The sequence below is a fragment of the Lissotriton helveticus genome, chromosome 11 (assembly GCF_964261635.1).
Source record: "Lissotriton helveticus chromosome 11, aLisHel1.1, whole genome shotgun sequence".
NCBI lineage: Eukaryota > Metazoa > Chordata > Amphibia > Caudata > Salamandridae > Lissotriton > Lissotriton helveticus.
Genome location: NC_136072.1, coordinates 565,988,158 through 566,011,101, shown reverse-complemented (window position 1 = coordinate 566,011,101; position 22,944 = coordinate 565,988,158). Strand labels below are relative to the sequence as shown.

Genomic DNA, 22,944 nt, shown 5'->3' with positions numbered 1-22,944 from the left:
GGGGATATGCAGGGAGGGAGAGAGATCGATAGATACATTTATCTGCTTAAGCTGCCTTTTTATATATGTTTTACTATAATAATGCCAACATTTTCACAATCTCTTTCTCACTCGATCTTGTTCATCTGCGTGCTTCATGGTTGCCATGCCTCACAAGTGTACCCCATAGTTAGTCTATTATGTATTATTAAATGATTACTGGGACACTGCTCGGACGCCCGGATGAGTTATCAAGGGAAGTAGCATAGACAGTGAGGTCAACAGAGCATTGGCAGGTTTAATAAAACAGACCTTTTTGCCGAATGCTGCATACTGTTTAAACTTGTCATGTAAAACAAGGATGGTTCATTAATAATGTTGTTTTCCTTATCAGTTATAAAAAGGGCCTCTTTGATGCGCAGACAGCATTAGCAAAGACAAAATAGACTCTCAAAGAAGAGTGCTTTGAAAAGAAGTCTAAAGATACCGTAAGTGGTTAAAAGACCTGCCGCATAAAATATTGAACAGTAGGTACTTGTGACAGAGGGCCAGTAATTCAATTGGATCTTTAAAAAAAAGCATGTGCTTGCAAATATTTATTTGTGAACAAAAAAAACTAAATCCAGCAGCAGGTTACCATGACTACGAAGTAAAATAAATGAGCATACGAGGATGATTAGTACTAGCTCTTTATGATAGTCTAAGGAATCCAAACACTACATAAAAAACAAAAAGTAAATCAGAAAGTATATTAGCAAATTAAATGTTGCAGTGTCACCTAATATCACATCAAAGGGACTGCTTGAAACCCCATTACCCAGACCTAAACAGGATAATGTAAACATCCACGAAATGGCATTGATGCCTTGATAAACAGCCCATTAAAGCAAGGGCAAACTGTGAAAAACATGAAAGCCAATCGTTTAAAAGGGCTCACTCAGAGTGCATCCTCTCCCTGCAAATCGATAGCGCTTTTTTTGAAGAACTGATGATTGCAGCCAAAGGTAAAAAGAACAACGGACACACGGAGAGCGGGAGGATGGAGGTAGCTTGCAAGGAAGAAGGAACAAAATAAACAATGCAAATCACCCAGATACTAAGGAGAGAAGTAAGGAAAAGACGGGACAAGTCTCAGATGGTAGTGCATGTACAGTATCTCATGGTCGCAAGACTCGAAAACTGACAATATCACATCACAGACCAGTGCAGTCGCAAGAGACGGACACAGTTTTAAACTTACCAGTATGGCAGAGTTCGAAGGGCTGTAAGAAACTGCACTGGCCAACAGCAAACTGCAAAGAACAAATCGCAAATATGTTTATAAAATGTAGAAGACTGACACTCAAGTGTAAATTTGGCAGTTACTACACCAACCTTCCAATTGAGAATACCATAGCCAGACTTATCAGGAGGAATAAGCCCCCGAAATTGTGGATGCCTAGGCAAACGACAACTGTAGCAGAAATGAACGGCGTTCTTTGAAATGCTCGGGTAGGGTAACCTACACACCACCACATTAACGACAGCACCAAGATTCAAGAGAGCCTGAAAAGCAAGCCCACAATACTACACGTCTAGGCATCAGCAATGCCATGTGGCTTTCTCGTCACAACCCGCGGGCGAGCTCGGAAGACCATCGTGAGAATGTACATCATTTGCCTGACACCCTGACCGGAAGGGACATCTACTTCCAGGCAAACGCTGGAAGATTGGTAGCTCTGGAGCACGTTATTACACGAACGGACACACGGGGAGCGGGAGGGCGGGTACGGGGTCGGGAACGGACACACGGGTAGCGGGAGGGAGCCTCCCCTAGCCCCAAATAAAACAAAGCGACTCACCTGCACTTCCTCTGAAGCTTGGCAGAAGCACACCATTGGACAGACACTGGGGCGCCATGACAGCGGGAGGGGACTCACCGGTCTCTCCAGTGTTCCGCTGGTTCTCCTCCGGTTGGCGTCGGGCGAGGCTCTCCCTCTCCGGGGCCTCGCCGAAGACGGGGCGGCGGCTGCGGGCTCCTTCTCACGGCCCTGAGCAGGAAGGCGGGTGCCGGCAATGCCGGACCAGATTCGGGGGCGTTCCCGGCTTTTGGCTGACGTAGCGTGACGTAGCCAAAAGGCAAAAATTCTCGGGAACGCCCCCGAATCTGGTCCGGCATTGACGGACAGGCCCATCTTCCAATGGCTAGCCTCCATTTATGGAGCTAGCCAATGGAAGACGGGGGCCGTTCCTGTCTCCCTTACTATAGTCATTAGGTTTTCGCCTGCGCGAAAAAGATGCGCAGAGCGCATCTTTCACCAGGCAAAACCTAAAAAGCATGCTCAACTCAGACGTGCACAATGGTTCCAAGGAAACAGCCAAGCGGCACACAGAGATGACAGACAAATGTTTCTGTTCACTTCACTTGCTTGTCGCCGGTGGAAATGGATCGGATGAGCCGGATACCGGGGGCCAGAGAAGACGTCATAGGAAGCTGCTAAAGAAATGTGAAGTAATCAGCAAAACGCCTTAAAGAGGTAAATGTGTAAAATAATAGCTACTAAAAATCTAGCCTACGAAACAAAAGATGGGGGAACAGTAAAACCTAACGTTAAAAAATTGTATAACAGAACTACGTAGCCTAAATCTTCAATGGTAAGATTTAAAAAATCTGAACTAGCAGCTAGCGGAATAATGCCCCTGAGAGAGGCTCTAACTGTTTAAATACGCTTTACAATAGCATGGAACCTGTCCCGACTGATCAGTCTGTCCTCTAATTTATACAAGACTCCAGTTGCCACACAGCCTGGCTTAAAATACCGGAATCGGTCATTCAGAACTGAAGTGCTCTGGAGTGAATCAGCTGTATTTAGTTATGCAGCACAATCTCATTTGTGCAATATTATCAATATGCAATATGCATTTGTTGAGAAATTAAAACAAGCATACCGTGGTGGACTAGGTGTAGATTCGCTGTCATCGGAGAAGATTACAGTCCTGTGTACAGCAGTGCAAATAAAGAAATGGGAATCAGTACATTTTGTCTGCGGGAGGAGCGGCACATGCCATTTCCTACTTCCATATGGGGTGTAGTCTAAATGTTCTAAAGGCTGTCTACACTTCCGTCCCCACTTTCGTGGGCGGATAGGAACATATGTTAAGCCCGTTCTTGTGTGGGATGAGGAATTAAAGCAGCATGTGCGCCTCAGCTCAAATGCGTTGCGGGCCGTACTTCTAATGGGCAGTTCCAGCTCATGTTAGCTCAAAGAGGAGGCCTAGGGACTAAAAGGGCTTCGTCCCCACTATCCACTTCGGTGTACGTTCTAAAGGGGGTGCGAGAGACTGACTCAACGAATTAAACTACTGGCTACCTATTATACATAAGAGGCGCAGTGTGCTCCCAATTTAGCCCAGGGTGATCAGGCCATGGACATCAGCTCATTGAGCAGGGTGCCAGTCTACGAGTCAGAGGACGGGGGGAGCGGGGTCTGTATTATCTGACTTTATTGCAGAGTAAGCTATGGTCCCCTAACACAATATATTGAGGCTAGAGTGTTAAAAGGATTGTTAAAACAACAGGGAGCCGTCTCATATTCCCATCGCTCATCACAGAGTGGAAGGCAGGTCGCTGTCAGTCGGGATGTCAGTCAAACAGTTTCTTATTTAAAACAGGAAGGAGAACCCCGTGACTTCAATGTAGGGGCCTGGCGTGCTTCGGACAACTTACCTGAAGGGGATGTGGATGTATCTTCGAGTTATACTGGTCGGGTCTAGTCTCGTTACCTGACAGCCAAGCACAGACGCCGCCGTTGAATAACTAGTGTCAGGGAGAAAGGCGCGCGCACTTCAGGGGAAACAAGCATTGGCAGCGTGGCCGTGAAAGTGACATGGCCGCAAAAGGGAAAGTGATCGTGATCGCATGGCGGCTGTGCACGTGCACGCAAGCTTGAGGCCACCAAAAGCCTGTAGTGGCACTTTCAAAAGCCGCCTACTAAATGTCTCGCAGAGCAACGCACGTCCTGGCTCAGCAAGACCTAAAAGCTACTGGCTGATATCCCTCGTAGACATTGAGGCTAAATATTATGTGGGGCTCATCTTAAACGACGTAGCCACTTGGGCTGCAGAGAACTAGATAATTCCACCAACACAAACAGGGTTCCGAAGGGACAAGGCACAATAACAAACATTATGGCGCTGACCTTGCTCATGGACACAGCTAAGCAGGGAAAATACCCCCTATTTCTCTGCTTCATAGACTTCACAGCTCCGTTTGACCATGTTGAACGAACAAAAACTCTGGCAAAAACTGGACAGCTGGGGGATACTGCCCCCTCTCCTAGACCAACTCAGGAACTTGCACAGTAACACATGGGTCAGGCTAAAGCTAGGCGCTGGTTCTCATATATAAAAAAAAATTCCTACCTCAAAAGGGCTAAAACAAGGGTGCGTCCTAGCCCCACTGCTTTTTAACCTTTTTTTAGCGGATCTCCTGGGGCAGCTGAACAGATGTACAGCCCATACACCAAAACTAAGGAACATGACACTGTCAATCTTGTTATATGCTGATGACCTAGTTTTGATAAGTCGGACTCCAATTGGACTTCAGCATCCTTTGAATGCGACTCACAGTTTTCAGTACAAAATGCAATAAAAATGAACTTTGATAAAACAAAAACTATGGTCATAAACTACCGCGAGAAGAAACACCTCAATCGGTACCTGGAAAGTCAGCGCTTAGATCAAGCAGCAAGCTATAAATACCTGGGGATAACACTAGACCAGAACAACTCATTTAAACCACATATGGAATCTCTGCGAAAAAAGGGGGTAATGACCTATCTAGCCTTAAAACCACAGAAGAAAATGCTACCGGACCTGACGCTTGACCCTTTGCTAAGGGTCCTGCGAGCTAAACTTCAGCCCACAATAACCTATGGGAGCGAACTGATGAAAGGAAAAGACGCAACTATTCCCAACAACATAATATCCATTTCTTACCGAGCGTTCTTCCAACTTCCTAGAAATGTTTCCCCATCTCAAATACGGTTGGAATTTGGGCTTCAAAAACTGTCAAGGGAAAGAAGGGGAGCATATGTGAAATGCTGGCATCAAATTAAAAGCGATGAAGAAAGATCCCTGAACAACCAACTTTGGAAAGAGCTGTCTCACCCCGAAAAATCTCCAGCAAGATAATATCTGATATCTACAGGAATCCATCAAACTTTTAGGCCTAAAAGACTTGTGGAGCATCTCCACGAATCACTTTGCTTTTAAACAAGCTGTAACAAATGTTACTCGACTATTACCTGTCATAGAGGACAAAAATTCACTAGCCAAACGAGCTCACGGCTGGGTAGTACTGAATACATACAAAGCTCTTAAACCCCAATCCTACTTGACAACGGGAATAAAAATCACCACCAAGGAAAAATTCCTAAAACTCCGGTTGGGGGTCGGACTCTTCAATCAATTCTTACCTCCTTGGGAGAAAAGTAGAGGAGACCCGCTCTGCCGTTTGTGTGGCTGTGGAATCGAGGATGTTATCCACATTATATATATCTGTAGCAGCCTAAGAGATATAAGAATAACCTTGCTAAAACCAACAGTCCTACAGCATGGAGTTAAGTCCTGCCGACAAGCGGTAATGATGTGTTTCAATCCAGCGATAACACAGCTAAACTGCTGGCTAACTCAATTTCTTGATATAACCGCAAAAAGATTGAAAAACTTGCCCCTATTGACTGAGAACTAACTTCCATCAGAACAGCCACTGTTTGAAATAACATCAACAGATTTAAAAGAGGATGGAGCAGTAGTCATTAATAACTGGAGTTCTTCTTTTAATGACTTTTTACTCCTATTTATTTATTATTGTAAAAATGTTGGGTCCTTTTAATAGTGTTTTTATTACACAAGAGCTAGATATGTTATCTAAAATGTTTTAATGTATGCAATGGTTTTAATTAATCAGGCATAATAAATGTACTTACTTACTTACTCACCAGCAGCATTTGATTTACAGGCCCTGGGCACACATTGGGCACTGTACTAGGGTCCGACAAGTAAATCAAATAGTAAACCATGGAGTCACTAATCCATTGCAAATAGGGGGCACTTACATACACCTTTGCACTGAATAGCAGTGGCAAAGTGCGCAAAGCATCTAGACCTTTTTTTTTTTTTGTAACCCTAAGGAGTTAGGCCCATCCGGGCATGGGGTAAGCTGGACCCTTTATAATTATAAACAAACACACAATGTGCCTACACCGCCATCATTTCTATAAGATGGTGGTGTAGGCACATTGTGTGTTTGTTTACAAAGCATCTAGACCAGCAAAAACATGGCAAAAACATAGGAGGCAACAGCAAAAAATGGAATGGAGACCTACGCCAATGGTGCCAGGTCTAACAGTTAATTTATGCTGACTGAGTTTTGAGTCAGTATCTTACACCAACCCCCTGTATAAGTCTTTGGCTGCCAGTGGCAGCTGGTAGGGAACGGTGGTGGGGAGCAGTGGTGGAGGGGTTAGAAAAAAGAAAGAAAAAAAGAAGACTTACCTCCTGGTTGCCGGGGGATAGCTGCCGCCTCTCCTCCATCCTCCCAGTTTTCCTGGCACCCGGCAGCACCCAGGTTCACAGACTCCCCTGGACAATCATGACACTGCTGTCATCAACATGACAGCAGCATCGTGATTGGTTTGAGTGGTCTGATTCGGCTCGCAGAAAGGGATTGGGAGCCTGTGCATGTTCTCCATCCAGGCTGTGCAACACAGCCGGGTGGAGAAAATGCTAAGTGCACATGTCAGTTTGGCCGGCCCAACACGGCCGGCCAAACTGACATGAACACTTATTGTTGCACCAACCACTCCTCCTCTCGCTGACGTGAGCCCAGCCATGCCTGGCGTAACCGGGCTCCATACTAAAAATAATAATTATAATAATATTATAACAAATACACGAGACACCCTTGGGTATTTGTGCGCTTAACAAATTTCCTAAAATAAAATAAATAAATAAATAAATTCTGTTATCATAATTTTATTTTTCCTTTGCACTGCTCAGAGATCAGTGAGGCAACGCTTATCCCCCTTAGTGGAGGAGCCACCGCAGTTGGCTGCTCTCCTTTGCTGCTGTCTGAGTGCAGTGGTAAAGGGGCGGCCTTGGCGTTTGGGTCCAATAGTAGGGTAAGCCCAAATACAACAGGTTTATAAGGCTCGATTGTTACAGTTTTGAGTCCATTACACAAGTTTGTCCACGGACTCTTCAAAATGTTTCTGTGCAAGGATTGTCAATCTATTCTGGATTTTAAATATCCTTTCTAGAAAAATCACAATTCTCCAATATTTTTACCAAAAGAAACACCTTTCAGACATTGTGAATGAGAACACTTTCTTAGCTGCGATGTACTGTTAATTTCCAGCATTATCTAATAAGGATCAAATGCTTTTTTGTCATTTTCCTTTCCTCACAGAATTGCAATTGCTTCCTGCAGCAGTCCTCATTCTCCTCTTTAGATTCTGAGGTCTGCTTTAGATGACGGTTGGATACATTTGTATCAGGGGTTTGGACTGGATAACCTTGATTAGGGTCACACAACCTGTAAAATACTTTTCTCAGAGGCACCAACACCTTCAAACTTTTCTGTGCCTCAATAAAGACTCAAAGTGTGTCTCTACCATACTCCTTATTCTTGAAACCAAGTCCTTAGGCAGCCTTTCCTGTCTGAAGTTGTTTGCATCTGTCTTTGAACATTTCCTCACATGAATAGTCTATCCTTTCTATGTTTGTACTTTACTCTAGGCCAGGGCACAATACGCCTTCACTAAATTGAACACAACAATGTATGGCAATCTTGTCAGGCAACCTATGCATGTCAGTCCAACAGCTTACTTTTTGGAAACTACTAGAAATACAACTCTTTACATGTTATATCTACTAACATCACCGTTTGATGTCCTTAGACTCTTTTCTTACTCTCTACCAAACCCCTTTAGTGCCTTGTAAATAACAAAATGATGATGGTGGTCTAACAAAGAATCCACCCTTTCATGGATCAGGTACATGGCTACTCCCCAATTTACCACCCAGTCCCTTCAATGTTATTTTGTTATGTTATCTGTATTTGTATAGAGTTCTGATCACCTGTGAGGGTATCCAGGCACTCTGTAGCAGGTGTTTGAGGACAGCCCTGGGGGTTCACTCAAAAAGCCAGGTCTTCAGGTTCTTGCAAAAGTCAAGAAGAGAGGAGGAGGCTCTAACGTGTTATGGGGGGTCGTTCCAGCTCTAGGGACCCCTGTTCCGCTTTTGTGTATGTGTATTATCAATGCTTGTGAGAGACCAGTAGAGTGGCTTTGTCTGGAAGGTTTGTGGAAGTGAATGTGACTGCTCAGGTAGGCAGGGCCAGTACTGTGGAGAGATTTGTAGCTGTGGGTGAAGAGTTTAAAGTGTGCAAGCTTGTGTATTGGGAGCCAGTGGAGTTCCCTGAAGTGTGGTGTGATGTGGGCTAGGCGTGGAAGATTGAATACTAGTCTGGCTGCAGCATTTTGGAAGGTCTACAGGCTTCTTGTGAACTGGTTGGTAATCGTTGTGTACAAGGGGTTTCGATGCTCTGATCTGCTGGTGATGAGGGCTTGGATGATCATTTTCTTGCGGTTGTCTGGTAGCCACTTGAAGATTTTCTTCATCATCCTTAGAGTGTTGCAACACGTTGAGACCACTATATTGACTTGAGCGGTCAAGTTCAGTGTGTTGACTATGATGATGCCGAGGTTTCTCACTTGTGAGCAGTTCTTGGGGATGGGTCTAATGTCTGTGGGGCGCTAGGTGGAGTTCCATGGTAAGGAGTTCTGCAATTGGATGTCATCTATGTGGCTACTTCTTTCATGAATGTGGTGAACTTGTACCTGGTGTTAAATGCATTGGGCAAGAGGCAGAGTATCAGTTTTGTGTTTCAAGTGTAAGTGAGGAGGATTAAACTGTGATCTTGTGTGGCGTCAGCAAGCAGGGATCATGTAGATGTTGAAGTGCATTGGACTGACCGAAGACACTTGTAGGAATCTGCAAATAAGATTTTTTGCTTCTGAGGTGTACGAGGCATGTGATGGTTTGGGTTCTTCCATTAAGAAAGAAGGAGATAAATTAAAAGGTGAGACCTTGGATGCCTGCTTCATGTAGTTGTTGGATTATAATGGAAGGGGAGAAAGTGTCAAAAGCTACTAAATGAGGGATGCATGAGGGCTGCAGTTTCCCCCCTATTGAGGATCATCCGGATATCATCCGTTCCTGCTATAAGGGCGGTTTTGAGATGTGGTTCTGTCTGAATCCTGATTGTGTGGTGTCAAAAAGATAGTATTTGGTGAGATAGTTGGAGAAGTACTTGTTGGTGGCTTTTTCCATGACTTTGGCTCTGTAGGGAACGAGGGATGTCGGTTGGAAAGTTTGATCAGCTCAGCAGAGGTTTCATTAGGAGGACGTTGGCGGCTGCATGTTTCCATGGTTCCTGGAAGGTAGCTGTTCTGATGGAAGTGCTGAGGTTGGAATGAGGACCACGCTGATAGGCATTGCTTCTATGTCAAAGACATGGTGGGGACAGGTGTCCGCCGGGGCCCTGGAGTGAATGGTCTTCAAGGTTGTTGTAATTTTCTCAGTGTAAATTCTTTCCCATGTGTTGAGTGCGTTGACTTCCTTCATCACTGGGATACATCTGGAAAGGGCCAGGGGGCCAGTTGCTGGAGGAGTTGCTGTATATGGTTATAATTTTACTGCAGAAGAAGTTTGAAAGGTCATTGAACAGATCTTGTGATGGTTTGATATTTCTGGTGACAGCTGTGGGTGTGGTGAAGTCTTTCATGACTGTGAAGATTCCTTTGTTGCTGCTGGAGTTGGCATTTTTTGGTTTGACTAGGGCTTTTCTCTTGGTTTCTTGGATGAGCTAGTGCTACCTCCGCTGGGTAGTTTTGAAGGCATCTTTTTCCACTTCCCCTTTGTTGCCTCTCCATTTTCGTTGCAGTTGTTTGTGGTGTCGCTTGGTCATATTGCAGTCTTCTGTATCTGTATACCAGCTGGCCTGTGTTCTGGTTTTGCTGTGTTGCTTCATTTTACGGGGGCCAGAGTGTCAGCGCAGTTGGTGATAACGGCTTCACCGAAGAAAAGATGTATTTGCACAGCATAACACTCACTCTGAAAGGCTCTCTAACTTTAAGAATGCCTGTGAACTCAGGGTTGCACTGTGAGACTCAAGCATATTAGAACAATTTCAGTGTAGTGGGAATGCCTCAGCGTCTGACATTTTTTCAATTTCCGTAATTCATTATTGTGCTTTTATTGATATTTCTCCTCTTGTTTCAAAGTATGTGAATGAAGAGGTTGGCACAACAATTTTTAATGGATGTTAGAGAAAAAATATGAAACTTAACATGCAGGAATCACCTATTCATGGCTGTGTGCATTTAGCTGCACAGAAGTGTGTCCTTTGCAGCGTGTTGTGGTCCACAAAGAACAGAGGTATATTGTCCACGGGCTTCGTCTCTGATTACTGATCTGTTGTTCATCAGAATTGAAATAACCTTGAGTTATATGTGCGATAAGTGGATTTCTATGCATTTACAGAACTAGATTTATATTCAGAGGAAAATGGTATTATCACATTTAAACAAACTTTGACAAAGCCAAAAGGTCTTGCCTTTAGGACCTATTCACTTTGCCAGTGATTTTTACCCATAGTGCACAGGCAGTCACATAATTTTTTAAGCTTGCACACCACTCATGCATGTGTCAAAAAATGATGTGAGTGATTTTTTTTTTCTAGGGATGTGCTGGTTGGTCAGACGCATCGAGTGAGTGAGAAGGAGGGCACCAATGGAAGGAAGCAACTTAGAGGGCGGTGGGGGGGGGAAGCAACTCAAAGGGGAGAGGAAAAGGAACAGAGGGAATTGGTGTGTAGGTGATGCAATGGGCAATTAAGAGTAACATGGAGAACTGGGGGGAGCAAACAAGCGGAGACAGAAACTTAGAGCGGGTGGGAGAGAAGCATGTGGGTGAGAAAGCAATGCAGGGAAGAAGCATATGATGACGAGTGTATAAAGGAGGGGGTAGGGAGTAGGACATGGTGAGAGTGTGCAGTGGGTCAAGAGAAGTACACTAGGAAGACAACTGAAAAACGCATGCACTCTCATTGAGTGCTTAAATCAAAGGAAAACAATACATCCTTAAAAGTGAGCAGTGGAAGAAGTCAAGTAAAGGGACAATACTCCAGGGAAGGATCAGACACAAGCTGGACAAAGCAAGCCATCGAACAAGAAGCAAGCAAATGAAAGTGACAGAAAAGCCAACCAGTGATAAGAAATGAGAAGTCCCCACGGATTGGTCCATATATGGTACATCGCAGTTACTAGGGCTGCGTTGCTTTGATTTCTACAGTCTTGAGAAAGAACGGCCACAGGGCGAAACACACGTTGGCAGTATATTTAATGTAGCAAGTCAATCTTCAGAACCTTTTTTTATGGTTTTAGTCACAGCAGTACATTTAATGTAACAAGGCAATCTTCTGAACATTTTCGTCCCTATTTACTCATAAGGAACATAGAGCCATATGTACGCACACATTTTCCCTTAGACACAGAATGGGTAAAACTCTTTGATACGTCTGGCCCATTGAGTGCATTAATTAACAATTAGGAAAATAAAAAATAAAAACTCCTATAGTATTTTGTGTATCTCGAATATTTAAAAAAAGCTGCTCGCCACATATCTGACCTGTGAAGAATGAACTGAAGACCTTTCATCAGGTTCGAAATATTGTCCACTATACATGTGTAATCTGAGACCTGTTCTAACCGTTAAGGTTTTTTATGCATTTATTATATTTATTAATCACACTCCACAAACTCATTTGCATCAGGCACTATTTATCTGTAAAAAAAATATATTCTATGATTGTTGTTCACATTAAGATGTAACATGTACAAATGACGCAAAGAATGTACAGGTAGGTTAATGGCCATGTCTGACCCTGCGTCCACAGACCTAATTCGCAAGCAAAATCCTCTTCCATGTCAAATGCCAAAAATGAATGCAGAAGAACAAGTAAAAACAAGTCACCCTCTTCTTCGGTCACTAAACACTGTTAATAACGTGTCTTGTTGTCATGATGGGTTCTGAAATCTGACTGATGATGTTCAAACAGATCTGAATGTTTAAAACAGCCTGGAGTTAAATAGCCAGCTCATTATAGATAGTGTGGCAAACTGCTAGCGGCTGGTCATTTTGAAGTATGTATGGATTATTTAGGATGCTTTTTAATCAGATGAGTCCAAACTGACTGCTTGAAGAAGTCAATAATCACTCATAGCCTGACCGTATGATTTATCTATCCTGTAACAAATGCTGTGAGAATAGATGCAATTTTTCTAGGAGTTGCCTCTGGCAGGTCATAATAATCAGTGCAAGTATATTGTCAGTGTTCTAAAACGCTTCCATTGGTCTCCTGTCCAACTTCCTCAAAGAAACACCGTGGTCGACTGTAACTTTTTGGTGTTGGTCAGTTGTAGATTCCAGTTGTGTCATTTCAGTGTTCAATGTTGTAGTGCTGATTTTTAGCGACCTAGCTAATATCATGGATTTTTAAATAACAACTCTGTCTTCCTAGCAGATGCAAAGGGGCATAAGAGAAAACAACTCAGTTTAATGCATTTCTTGAGCAAATTCTTTGGAATAGTTGGTTGAAGCTTCTATTTTCCTGTGGAGGTATTTTTTTGTTGCATATATTGTGTTTTGTATCTCAGCAATAGGTAGCTTTTTCTGACTTTTGGCAGACCTATTAATTACGATGTATAACATATACTTGAATGGGCTTTGCATCAGCCCCTTACTCATAACTGGATGGCTGGATGTGGATGGATCTCATGTACCTGCTTTTGATTCAGTGGCGTTTCTCTCTATTCGTGTGTTTGTTCGGCCTAGGTGCATTCGTTCTCACTGTGTTCTGTTAGAATGAGTTGTATCTTTCCACTGTTGACATGATGGGACGTCTTTTTTTAGTTTTCATTCAGCGCTCTATGAAAGTGCAAGTGTTCCTTGGTCTCTCCATTTGTTTCTGTGCCCTTGTAGTTTTCAATACCTCCCCCCCCCCCCCCCCGCTGTACGGCTCCTCATCCTGCTCCCCATTCCTCTTCCTGCTATATATATATATATTCATGTATTTATTCCATGTTTTTTATTTTATGTGGACCTGTGAGATTCAAAGTACCACTCAGCCGCTCACTTCATTTTTTTACCCTCGCATATACTTTGCTTTTAATTTAATTTTTTTTGTAATTTACTGTTCTAAATTGGTCACCTGTTTCCTTTTCAGAATGGGAAATTAAAAATGGTCACCACACATCATTACGCGTGTGCTGGAACGCACCATAACACACACAGAGGCTTTGGGTTGGAGGGGGGGAAGGGTGCTGCTGGACCCCCAAAATAACCATGCTCTACTTCAAAAGGCGAATTAGCAATAAAGATGATTTAAACATGCTTTTGAAATGTGTTCTAGACAAGGCTCAAATGTCAGGCTATGTCCTCTGACAAATTGCTGCGTATCCTCTTAAAATTAAATATTGGTGTTTGCTTTTCTTTCCCCGACTGCAAATTAATAGGAGTTTTTATAGTGAACTATATTACGATCTTACTGGGGTACATAGCATGTGATTGGAAAGTATGTATGATGGCCTTTTTTCTAACACACAACAAAATGTAGTAACCAGTAAATTAACTATACAAATATTTCAAAATGTATCAGCGGCAAGGAAAGCATAAATGAGACACATTTTCAATTCTGAAGTGTGATGGAAAGAAAGATTTTTATTTGATCCAAACAAATCAAAATACATTTTACATGGTGATGTGCAAATTATATTCACTGAAACTTGTTTCCCACAACTCACTTGTGTGCTGTTTAGTAAAACTGCGCTATCTAAAATTCGCGGGCTGGCAAGCATCAAATTTCAGCCGCACCCGAGTACTTAACAGGTCTTTAAAAGACCATATACTTGTAAATGAGGCTTTTGTTGTTTGTTCACCCCTTCTTACAGCCACTCTGTCCGTGGTGGTAGAATTAGCAACCCCCCCCCCCCCCCCCCGAAATATTTTCCAGCCCCCCTTCCCCCCCGAAATTTGGCTCTAGTTGCCCACCTGACGCATGCCTACGCCTGCCTTAGAATCACAGGTAAGCATGCATCACAAGGCACGTGTACCTACGAGCGGCTATCCAGTAGTTTTTTTTTTAAAGAAAATCTGTTGCAAAATATAATGAGTTACAAGACACGTTTGTGTTCGCACGTAAATAACATGCAAATAAAACATGCATTGGCAAAGCTAATAGCTCAAAGTGGCATGGTCCGAGTTGCTTGTCCTACGTGTGTTTGTATTCTAGCAACAACTTGAGATTGTGATAGTTGTGCGCCTCTTTGGTTTTTCTAGAAGCGCTTTGCATTCTACCTCTTATAGTTTTACTTTTCCCATTGAAATGTGTGCGCTTGCAATTTCACGGAAGCATATCCGGTAGTGCTTGGCTGCATTCTGTTGGGTTTTTGCCGCTTCATAAACACCCTGATATATTGATTGGGTAAAAAAATAGCACTTGCTTCTACATATGTTTCTGGTAATGACATGGGGTCTTTCGGAAGCCATTCAAGCTGCAGCTTGTGCAACCTAGATGATGTTGTCGACAAGTACGAAGCTCAGACGCTCACATCCTTTCCAGGTTGCGAGGTTTAGCCGGACTTAAGTGTTCTCGTCCGCGCCTGTCCCCCTCTAGGGGGGAAGGAGGTGAAAGCCGCAGCCCCGTCTCATCTACTCGTAATGAAAACGATTAATTCAACAGCGCAAACTGAGGAACAAAAAAAAGCACAGGCCCCGAAGACGTGGCCGCCGTTCCCGCAAGTGAAATCAGTGTTTGTAGGAATAATTAATGAAAGGAAATGAGATTTCCTCCCCGCCGGTTACCCTTGAAGCAGCGCGGTGTGAAGGGAGAGGGAGGAGCGGGTTTGTTCACATTGTCTGATGTGATTAGTGCTGTGGATTTTGCCTAATCAGATTCCGGTGTAAGGCGAGCTGTAGGCTGGAACGACGGCCGCACACCTCCCTCGGTTGCGGTTCACGGGTCAGGAGCTGCTGATGAGCGCCTCGAAGAGATTCCATTTCTTCAGCTTCTATTCATAGGCACGCGGTTCAGATTCTTCAGGAATTACAAAAAAAAACACGATGCCAGCTGCAAAGAAAAAAGTCTACAGAGGGAACGCTACTTTATAGCAGAGAGGAATAATGCTCCACAACCTGCCTAAAGAAACATTATAGCTCTGTCCTTCCCTCCAAACAGGGACTGACTGACAACCTTTCACATACCATAGCCAGCCGCCAGATCTGACGTCATCGTGGGGGGAGGAGGGGGACTGCAGGATACTAAATGGAGTTCATTCATACAGACCACAGGTTAACCACAGGACACGAGTTATCAAAAATGGCGTGGGAGGGCTGGATACTCTAGGAAATGGGGAAAATTAACTGGGCAATTTCTCCAACACAAGGACCTATAAAACATCTTTTAAAAGGAAATTGGGCTATATCTATAGGACACCCCACCCCTGGGGTACCTAGGGGAGACTTTAGGAGTTCTGAATGTGTCCAAATATTGAGATCCTCACTTCGCAGTGCTCCTAGCTCAATAGTCGATTTTGGGAAGCACTTTAGAACAATGTGGGAAGTGAAATGTGCAATTTCACATAACCCGGGTCATATAAATCTCATTTTATAAAGACCCTCCTTACAAATACCTGAACCGCAACCTCTTGGACACCTAGGGGAGTCCCTGAGGGTACTCAATATGCCCAAACGTTGTAGTTTATTTCTTTTTAAGTGCCCCAAACACCAAAGTCGAGTTGGGGCACAATTTCCATTTTAAAAGCAGTCCTGCAACACAGGGCTGCTTTTAAGCTGGCATAAGGCCTTAGCAGTGCACACATGCAAGTGCAGGAAAGCTGCTGGCCTCTGAACTGACATGCCCTATTATATTCTAGGGACTTAAAGGTAGTTTCAATCCCCTTGCCCTATTATATACTAGGGCCTTATAGGGGAGGTCATGCCACTCAAAGGAGTACCCTAACCAATAGTGAACCCTAGTGTGTTTTTGCTGTATTCTAAGTGTCTTTTCAGCATAACACTGACCCTCGGCCTGGTAAGGCAGAGCCCAGGGTCAGTCAGAGTCAGGTACCACCAGTAACAGTCAGCAAAAAATGGGGTGCCCAGGGCACAGGACGACTTTGCAACAGGTAGCTTGAAGTATACACTTGCGGATTTGCTTCCTGGTTCATGATAGATTGATGTAGTGGTGCTGGTTGCATGAGTGTGGGAGTCTCCTGTTGGGCAAAGCAGATTCTTGACCTCACTTGAAAATTGTAAGAAGCTGGGTTACTTAAGAGGGATGGAAGTCCCACTTAAATATTAAACACAATAATTGTCAGGGTGAACCACAAAGGTCACTAAAGAAACCTATGCTTAACTCATTGGTAGAATTAGTGAGTCTTAATTTAGAGGCAATGCAGCACTCAAACAGCTATAAAGTGAAAACACAACACAAATCTTAAACCAATTTGGAAAAATGAATGAAAATTTAATAAATAAAAGGCCACCAAAATGACAAAAATCCAATCAGTAGAACTGAAAATATGAATTATTAAAATTTTAGGTCAACATAGCGCTAAAAAGCACAAAGCGCCAATTTGTGGTTATCTGGTCTTGCTAGACCAGTTGAAAGCCATAGGTTCAGGCTAACTGATGATCCTGGCTGTGCAGGGACTCCTGGGAAACAGAGTCCCTGCCGCGCACCACCCCTGAGGCTACTGCTGTACTCCCACTCTCTCCACAGAGTCCACTGGCACAGTTAGTTGCTTCCGCCCTCGGTCCTCAGAGCAAAGCGGCACCCGCAAAGCGGGTGCGGCGAGCAGCAGACGAACCATGGACCAGTTTATCACACGGGTGGCTGCAGTTATTGAGAAAGAGATTGTAATGACAGAGCGCCGCCTCTCTCAAGAACAGCTTCCGTCAAAGCGCTCTTCTCTGGGCTTGTTAGCCCAGGCCAAGTCACCAGTGTGTAGCTCTGGTCCTCCCTATCCCATCCCCCACACATCCGACCAGTTAAGAATAGCCTCTTTGAGGGATAGTATTGATAGGCTGGAGAACATGGTAGTGCAACCCATCTCCGCTCCAGTTGATGGTAGTGGACTGGATTCATGTTCCCAGGAAATTCCAGCTACCCTAACCATGCCCGGCATCCTCTCCTAGTGGCCCTGGTTCTCCACTGGCTTTACCGGTGATAGAAACCAAGAACCCTTCTCGTGCCAAAAGGAAAAGGATCGTTAGTCCGCGCAAAGGCAGCTTCTTTAAATCATATAAGAGATCTAAGAAGCTAGGAAGCAGGGGTATAGGGAATGTATTGGCGGAGGGTCTAGTTATGGATAACAACAATTTTGAAAATAGGTATCACCATCCCGGTTCCAAAGTCAACGAAATATGTGTAACCCCGCCCCCAAATTGTCAACTGGGTGCCACTGATGTCCCGATAACACTGGCTCAAATTGAAAACATGATGAAAATACTACTGTCCCCGATAGCAGATAGAATAAGGGGACTAGGGGAAAGGGTGGACAGGTTCGAACAGACAACCCTGGATAATTTCTTTTCGTTGAAAACCCTTATCAAATTGCACTCTAGGATGAGGGAGGACGGGCAGGGAGGGATAGCTGGTAACATGGTGATCCTGGATTCTCCGCAGCCAATTTCCACAGCAATTTCCACAGCAAATACAGTAACTCTACAGGCATCTGATAATGTTCCTGCAGTATGCGTTGTGGATACTCCAGAGAGCACTACCCTGATTGACCACGCACCCACGAGCATCCCCAAACCCCCAGAGGCACGGACGACGAAGTCCAGTAAGGCCAAGCCGCCGGGAGGGAAGGGTTCTGGCAATAACACAAGTACATCGAAGGGGAAGGGTTCTGGTGAAGGTCCTGAACGGGTATATTCTGTCCCAATTTCCACCAGTTTACCAGGGACCACCCAACCGGAAGCTGCTGTGGCAAAAACCGTCCCAAAGTGCCCCCCGGTTAATCTGCCCCCTGATTGCCATCCCTATGTCGCCATCCTTACAAATGTACCAATCTTGAACGATGGACAACACGAATCCCACCAAACACTTAAAAATAAAACCTTACATTGGTTAAAAACCAACAGACCACTTCCCAGGGGTGTTGATGGGTTGATCCTGGGAGTAAGAAGAGTAGAGTGGGTAGGGTATGGCAAAAAGAAATTTGAAGGGGATTGCGTGATAGTTAACTTCAAAGACAGTAGAGCAGCACAAGTTATTTGTAACCATAGGGATACAAATGGGGGTCTCAGCATTGGCGCAGTAGACCTGACCTATTTTTATCCAAGGCCTGCTGCAATCCCTATTTGCTCATATCCTGGTAGGGGTTGGAATAGTGGTCCATCTCATCTTGGTAACCTAGTGGGCCACCAGTTCCATCCATGTGCTACATGGTCTGGATTAGAATGGAGCCCTCCTGGATATTGAACCGATGCCCACAATGGGGAGGCTACCCAGGCTCAGAGCATGGGCATAGTTGGTGCAACTTATAAAACATTAGCAGCGGACAACATTATGGTCAACAGCCCAATGCCACCCATTATTGTACCTGGAGATAACGTGCCCCATGGGAGATTAAGCAGGGGCAGTGAAACAGAAAGACATGTCCAGCTGGAAGGTGGAGTTGGCCCTGTATCCCGCGGCGAGAGAGCTGTGGCGGATCCAGTTCTCAGGATTTGCAGCTGGAACGTCGCAGGTATTGATAGGAAGCTGGGCCTGCCGGATTGGAATACCCTCGTGGAGGGTTATTCCATCTGTATTTTCCAGGAAACCTGGTGCAGGGAGCCTTGCCACAAGGTGGGATATTCAACCCACTTTGTCCCAGCTGTTCCCCCGGTGGCAGGGAAGGGACTCCCTTCGGGTGGTCTCCTTATTTGGGTTGGAACTTCCTTAGAGTGTAAGGTCGGGGAGAACCCAACTAACTCTCCCGATCTCCTTAATATCACCTTAAAAGACTCTAGGGGTGCCCTGCTTTTGGATATCTTCAATATCTACGCTAGAGGCACAAAGGGTGGTACACAATCGGCCACCATTGCCCTTCTGGAGGCTCTGCTTAGGCAGCGCGCCCCTAAATCTCACATCTTGGTGGCAGGTGACCTTAATTGTATGTTTGAGCCCCTTGATAAGGATGATGTTATAGGCACAGAAGAGGAGGACTCAAGGCGGGGGATTCCCGCTTTGACTCTGCCCCCCATTAAGAGGTGGACCCAAGTGGCCCTACAGATTAACTCCCTTAATATGGAGTTTGACTTGAGGGCAGTTAATGGGAGGTCTAAATCAGATTTGAAAGGGGCCCATACCAATAATAGGCCAAACCACACATCTAGAATAGATTATATCCTTCTCGATGTACGTCTGTGGGCTGACCTAAGGGATATGGAGATCCTTTCGACCATTGAGAGTGACCACAATCTCCTCTCTCTTGTTCTTTCCCCCCAGTGGCTTAAGGGAAGGAAAAAAACCCTCCCCCATATGGCCCCCAACCCTCAGGCAGTCACGGTCTCTAACTGCGGCAGACGGCTGAAGTGGGCTAAATTCACTCTATCCCCAGAGAAAGTGGCAGCCGTAGAATGTCTCCTGCTTGCAGCTTCAAACAAACTAGACCTGTGTTCCCAAGTATCTGGAGAGGTCTCGTCGACCTTCTGCAACCTAACCAGGGAAATAAGTAATCTATTTATTCTTCCTGGTGGGTATAAGGGTGCTCATAACAGGGAGCAACCACCTATCAAACAGGGTTGGTATACAAAGAAATGTAGGGCTATGAAAAAAGCCTTGGTGGGAGCAGTTAAATCTAAATCCCAAGTAGTTACCAGGCTTGCAAGAAAGGATTACTACCGGACATTTAAGGTAGCAAAAAAGGAGTGGGAGGAAAAGTTCTGGGCGGACCTCTTGGCAGCTAGTATAGGAAGGGATGGCAGGGGTTTTTGGAGTCTGGTTAGGAATAGGGATAGGCCGGCAGCCACGTTGGTCACATGTAACATTCCAGCCCAGAGTTGGCATAACCACTTTGAGGCCTTGTATTCCACACCTGGCGGGGACAACAATGATATATTATCTACGGTGGTCGAGGCAATGGTTGACCTCCCCGATCTCCTCACCACTAGGGAGGTCGAAACCGTAATAAAGACCCTAGTCCCACTAAAAGCGGCAGGACCAGATGGGATTCCTTGTGACCTGATACGAGCCTTCCCCAAGGAATGGGGCAAGTTGGTTGCCTCCCTACTAAACGCTATTTTGGGGGGAGGTCTTGTACCTGACTCATGGACAGGGGCGGAGTTGTCCCGATATTCAAAAAGGGGTGCCGGGACAGCCCTGCCAACTACAGGCTCATAAGCCTCATAGACTCCTCCCAGAAATTGGCAGGGAAGGCGATCCTGGGGAGGCTCCTCCAATGGGTAGATGATAATAAGATCTTGTAAGACCTTCAGGCGGGCTTCCGGTCGGGAACTGGAACTATCGAACAGGCCTTTAGATTAATGCTCCTGCACTGGAAGGTGGTGGTGCTGGGCAAGGGCAGTCTTTACTTGGCCTTTATGGACCTGAAGACTGCCTTTGACCTGGTACCTAGGGAGGAATTGTGGAGGGTCCTGCAGAACATGGGGTTGCCCCCCTTCCTTTTGTTGCTCTTGACCAAACTACACTCAGGGAACTATGCACAGGTGCGGTGGGGCACCGGGGGGGAAAAGACTGATAGGATCCCGGTGTGTAGGGGAGTCCGCCAGGGATGTGTGCTAGCCCCCACCTTATTCTCCTTGTATGTGAATGGGGTGGTGGAGTATCTGCAACAAGAACCGGCCGATGCACCCTCTCTGGCGGGCATCTGGATCCCTATGCTGGTCTTTGCGGATGATACCCTCCTCATCTCAAAGACCCCCAAAGGTCTGCAAAAGCTTCTGGATCGCTTCCAGGAGTTCTGTTCCCTGAGGGGACTGGTGATCAATATTGACAAAACTAAATACTTGGTCATGAGTCCCCCCAGGAAACTAGGTCGCCCACCGGTGCTGAATAACTGCCCATTGGAGAAGGTAGCAGAGTTTGATTACCTGGGAATCCGGCTTAGTGATTCCATGAGCTGGTCCCCGCACATTAATAAAATGCTACTTAGTCACAAAAGGGTGGGTGGTGCGTTACTTAGGGAACACTGTTCTTCCCCTAAACATTGTATGGCCCCTGTTATTGGTATATATAAAGCTAGAGGGGTCACTGCTGCATTATACGGGGCTGAGCTGTGGGGCACATGTAACTTGGAGGTACTAGCCAAAGTGGAGAGCAAATTTTTGAAAGATCTAATGGCTCTCCCTTTGAGCACACCCACAGTCCCTGTATTACTAGACTTGGGATGTAGATCGATTGTAGATCAGGCACGACTACAGCCCCTGTTGCTATGGGCTCGATTGTGGAGGGTCCCAGAACTCGCCTCATATGCTGAGGGCCTGTCCGAGGTGATGGCCATGGGGGGTTGGCATAGGATAAAGTGGTTGAGGGATGTTAAAAACCTTCTGGGGGAGCTGGGTTTGGCCGAAGCATGGGTTACTCGCTCCGCTCCACCCAAAGCCACCCTGAAGAAACTGTACTGGGAGTGGGTCTCTTCTAAACTTATTAGTAACCCACGGCACTGCAACTCCACTGCAGTCTTCTTACGAATCAAAGATGTGGTGGCTTATGAACCCTATCATGATTTGATTTCCATCCCATTTGATAGGGCTCTGTATTTTAGGTTTAGGGTGGGTACTCTACCAGTAGGCTATCTGACATCGAGATGGAAATCTACCTCCCAGCTCTCCCCCTACTGTGCCATATGTCCCTCGAGGGTGGAGACGGTTGCCCACATCCTTTTTGAATGTCCAGACTATCGCAACCCAAGAAAGCGCTGGCTCAAACCTGTGTGCAGATCATTTGGCACTCGCCATTATTCAGTGGCCCTACGCATTTTACTAACAGATACTTCCCCTCTTGTAGTTTGTGGCGTCTCAAAATTTTTAAAATGGTCTTGGTTGATCCGATCAAATAGGCTTTCCGTATCCATTTAATTCTTTTTTAACTGTACATAACAATTCAATTCTTTTTAATTGTATATATCCTATGTTTTACTGTTTTTTTATCTTATGGATGCATTGCTATGTATATTTGCTGTATATCTTTTTTTATATACCGATTGTATGCACTGCTTTTAAGATATTTTTATGTATCGAAATAAAGCATATCAACCAATTTAGTATGTGCTCGAATAACCCCTGTAGGGGTATCTCAGCCCCTCCAGGGAAGATAGCCACATGTTTTACCTCTGCTTAGGCCTACCATCCACTGCACAAGCACACAGACCACTTTGAAGTGGGTGAATACAAAACAAACTTTTGGCAGAGGCCAAATATCCAAAAGTAAATTTCTTCATGTGTGCCACAACTCCACTGCAACCAGCTGCCAGTGTGGACTGACACTTCCAGGTTGTGAATGGGAATCCCGGCAACCTCTGACAATTAAATACTATTTTTGGTACTTGACTTCCCAGCAGAAAAGGACACATGTTAAAGGGGGTGAGACGGCAGCTCCTTATAGGTGTGCAGTTTCTGCTGTCCTTTTGCAAATAATCTATTTGAGTTTTGCTTTTCTCAGGCTACATGCTGAGCTAATGGAACTCATTATTCTAGGAGAGGTGATCACAAAGTAATCTTCCTTCTTTTTTTAAGTGACTGTGATTTAAAACCAGACACAAACACTTGGCTTTTCAGTGGCTTTTCAAGGGTGGGTAAGAGAGCGGAAGCACAGGCGGACAAGCATGCCGTTTCTATGCAAGTGGAACA

At 45.0% G+C, this 22,944-nt stretch overlaps 2 non-coding genes across 2 annotated transcripts; both read right to left on the bottom strand.

Annotated features, from left to right (window-relative positions):
* Window positions 1-1,104: 1,104 nt before the first annotated feature.
* Window positions 1,105-1,183, bottom strand: LOC144793264 (small nucleolar RNA Z195/SNORD33/SNORD32 family). Its single transcript, XR_013602862.1, has one exon. It is a non-coding gene; the product is annotated as a small nucleolar RNA Z195/SNORD33/SNORD32 family (small nucleolar RNA).
* Window positions 1,184-1,551: 368 nt separating this feature from the next.
* On the bottom strand, window positions 1,552-1,639 carry LOC144793270 (small nucleolar RNA SNORD35). Its single transcript, XR_013602867.1, has one exon. It is a non-coding gene; the product is annotated as a small nucleolar RNA SNORD35 (small nucleolar RNA).
* Between the last annotated feature and the right edge of the window lie 21,305 nt (window positions 1,640-22,944).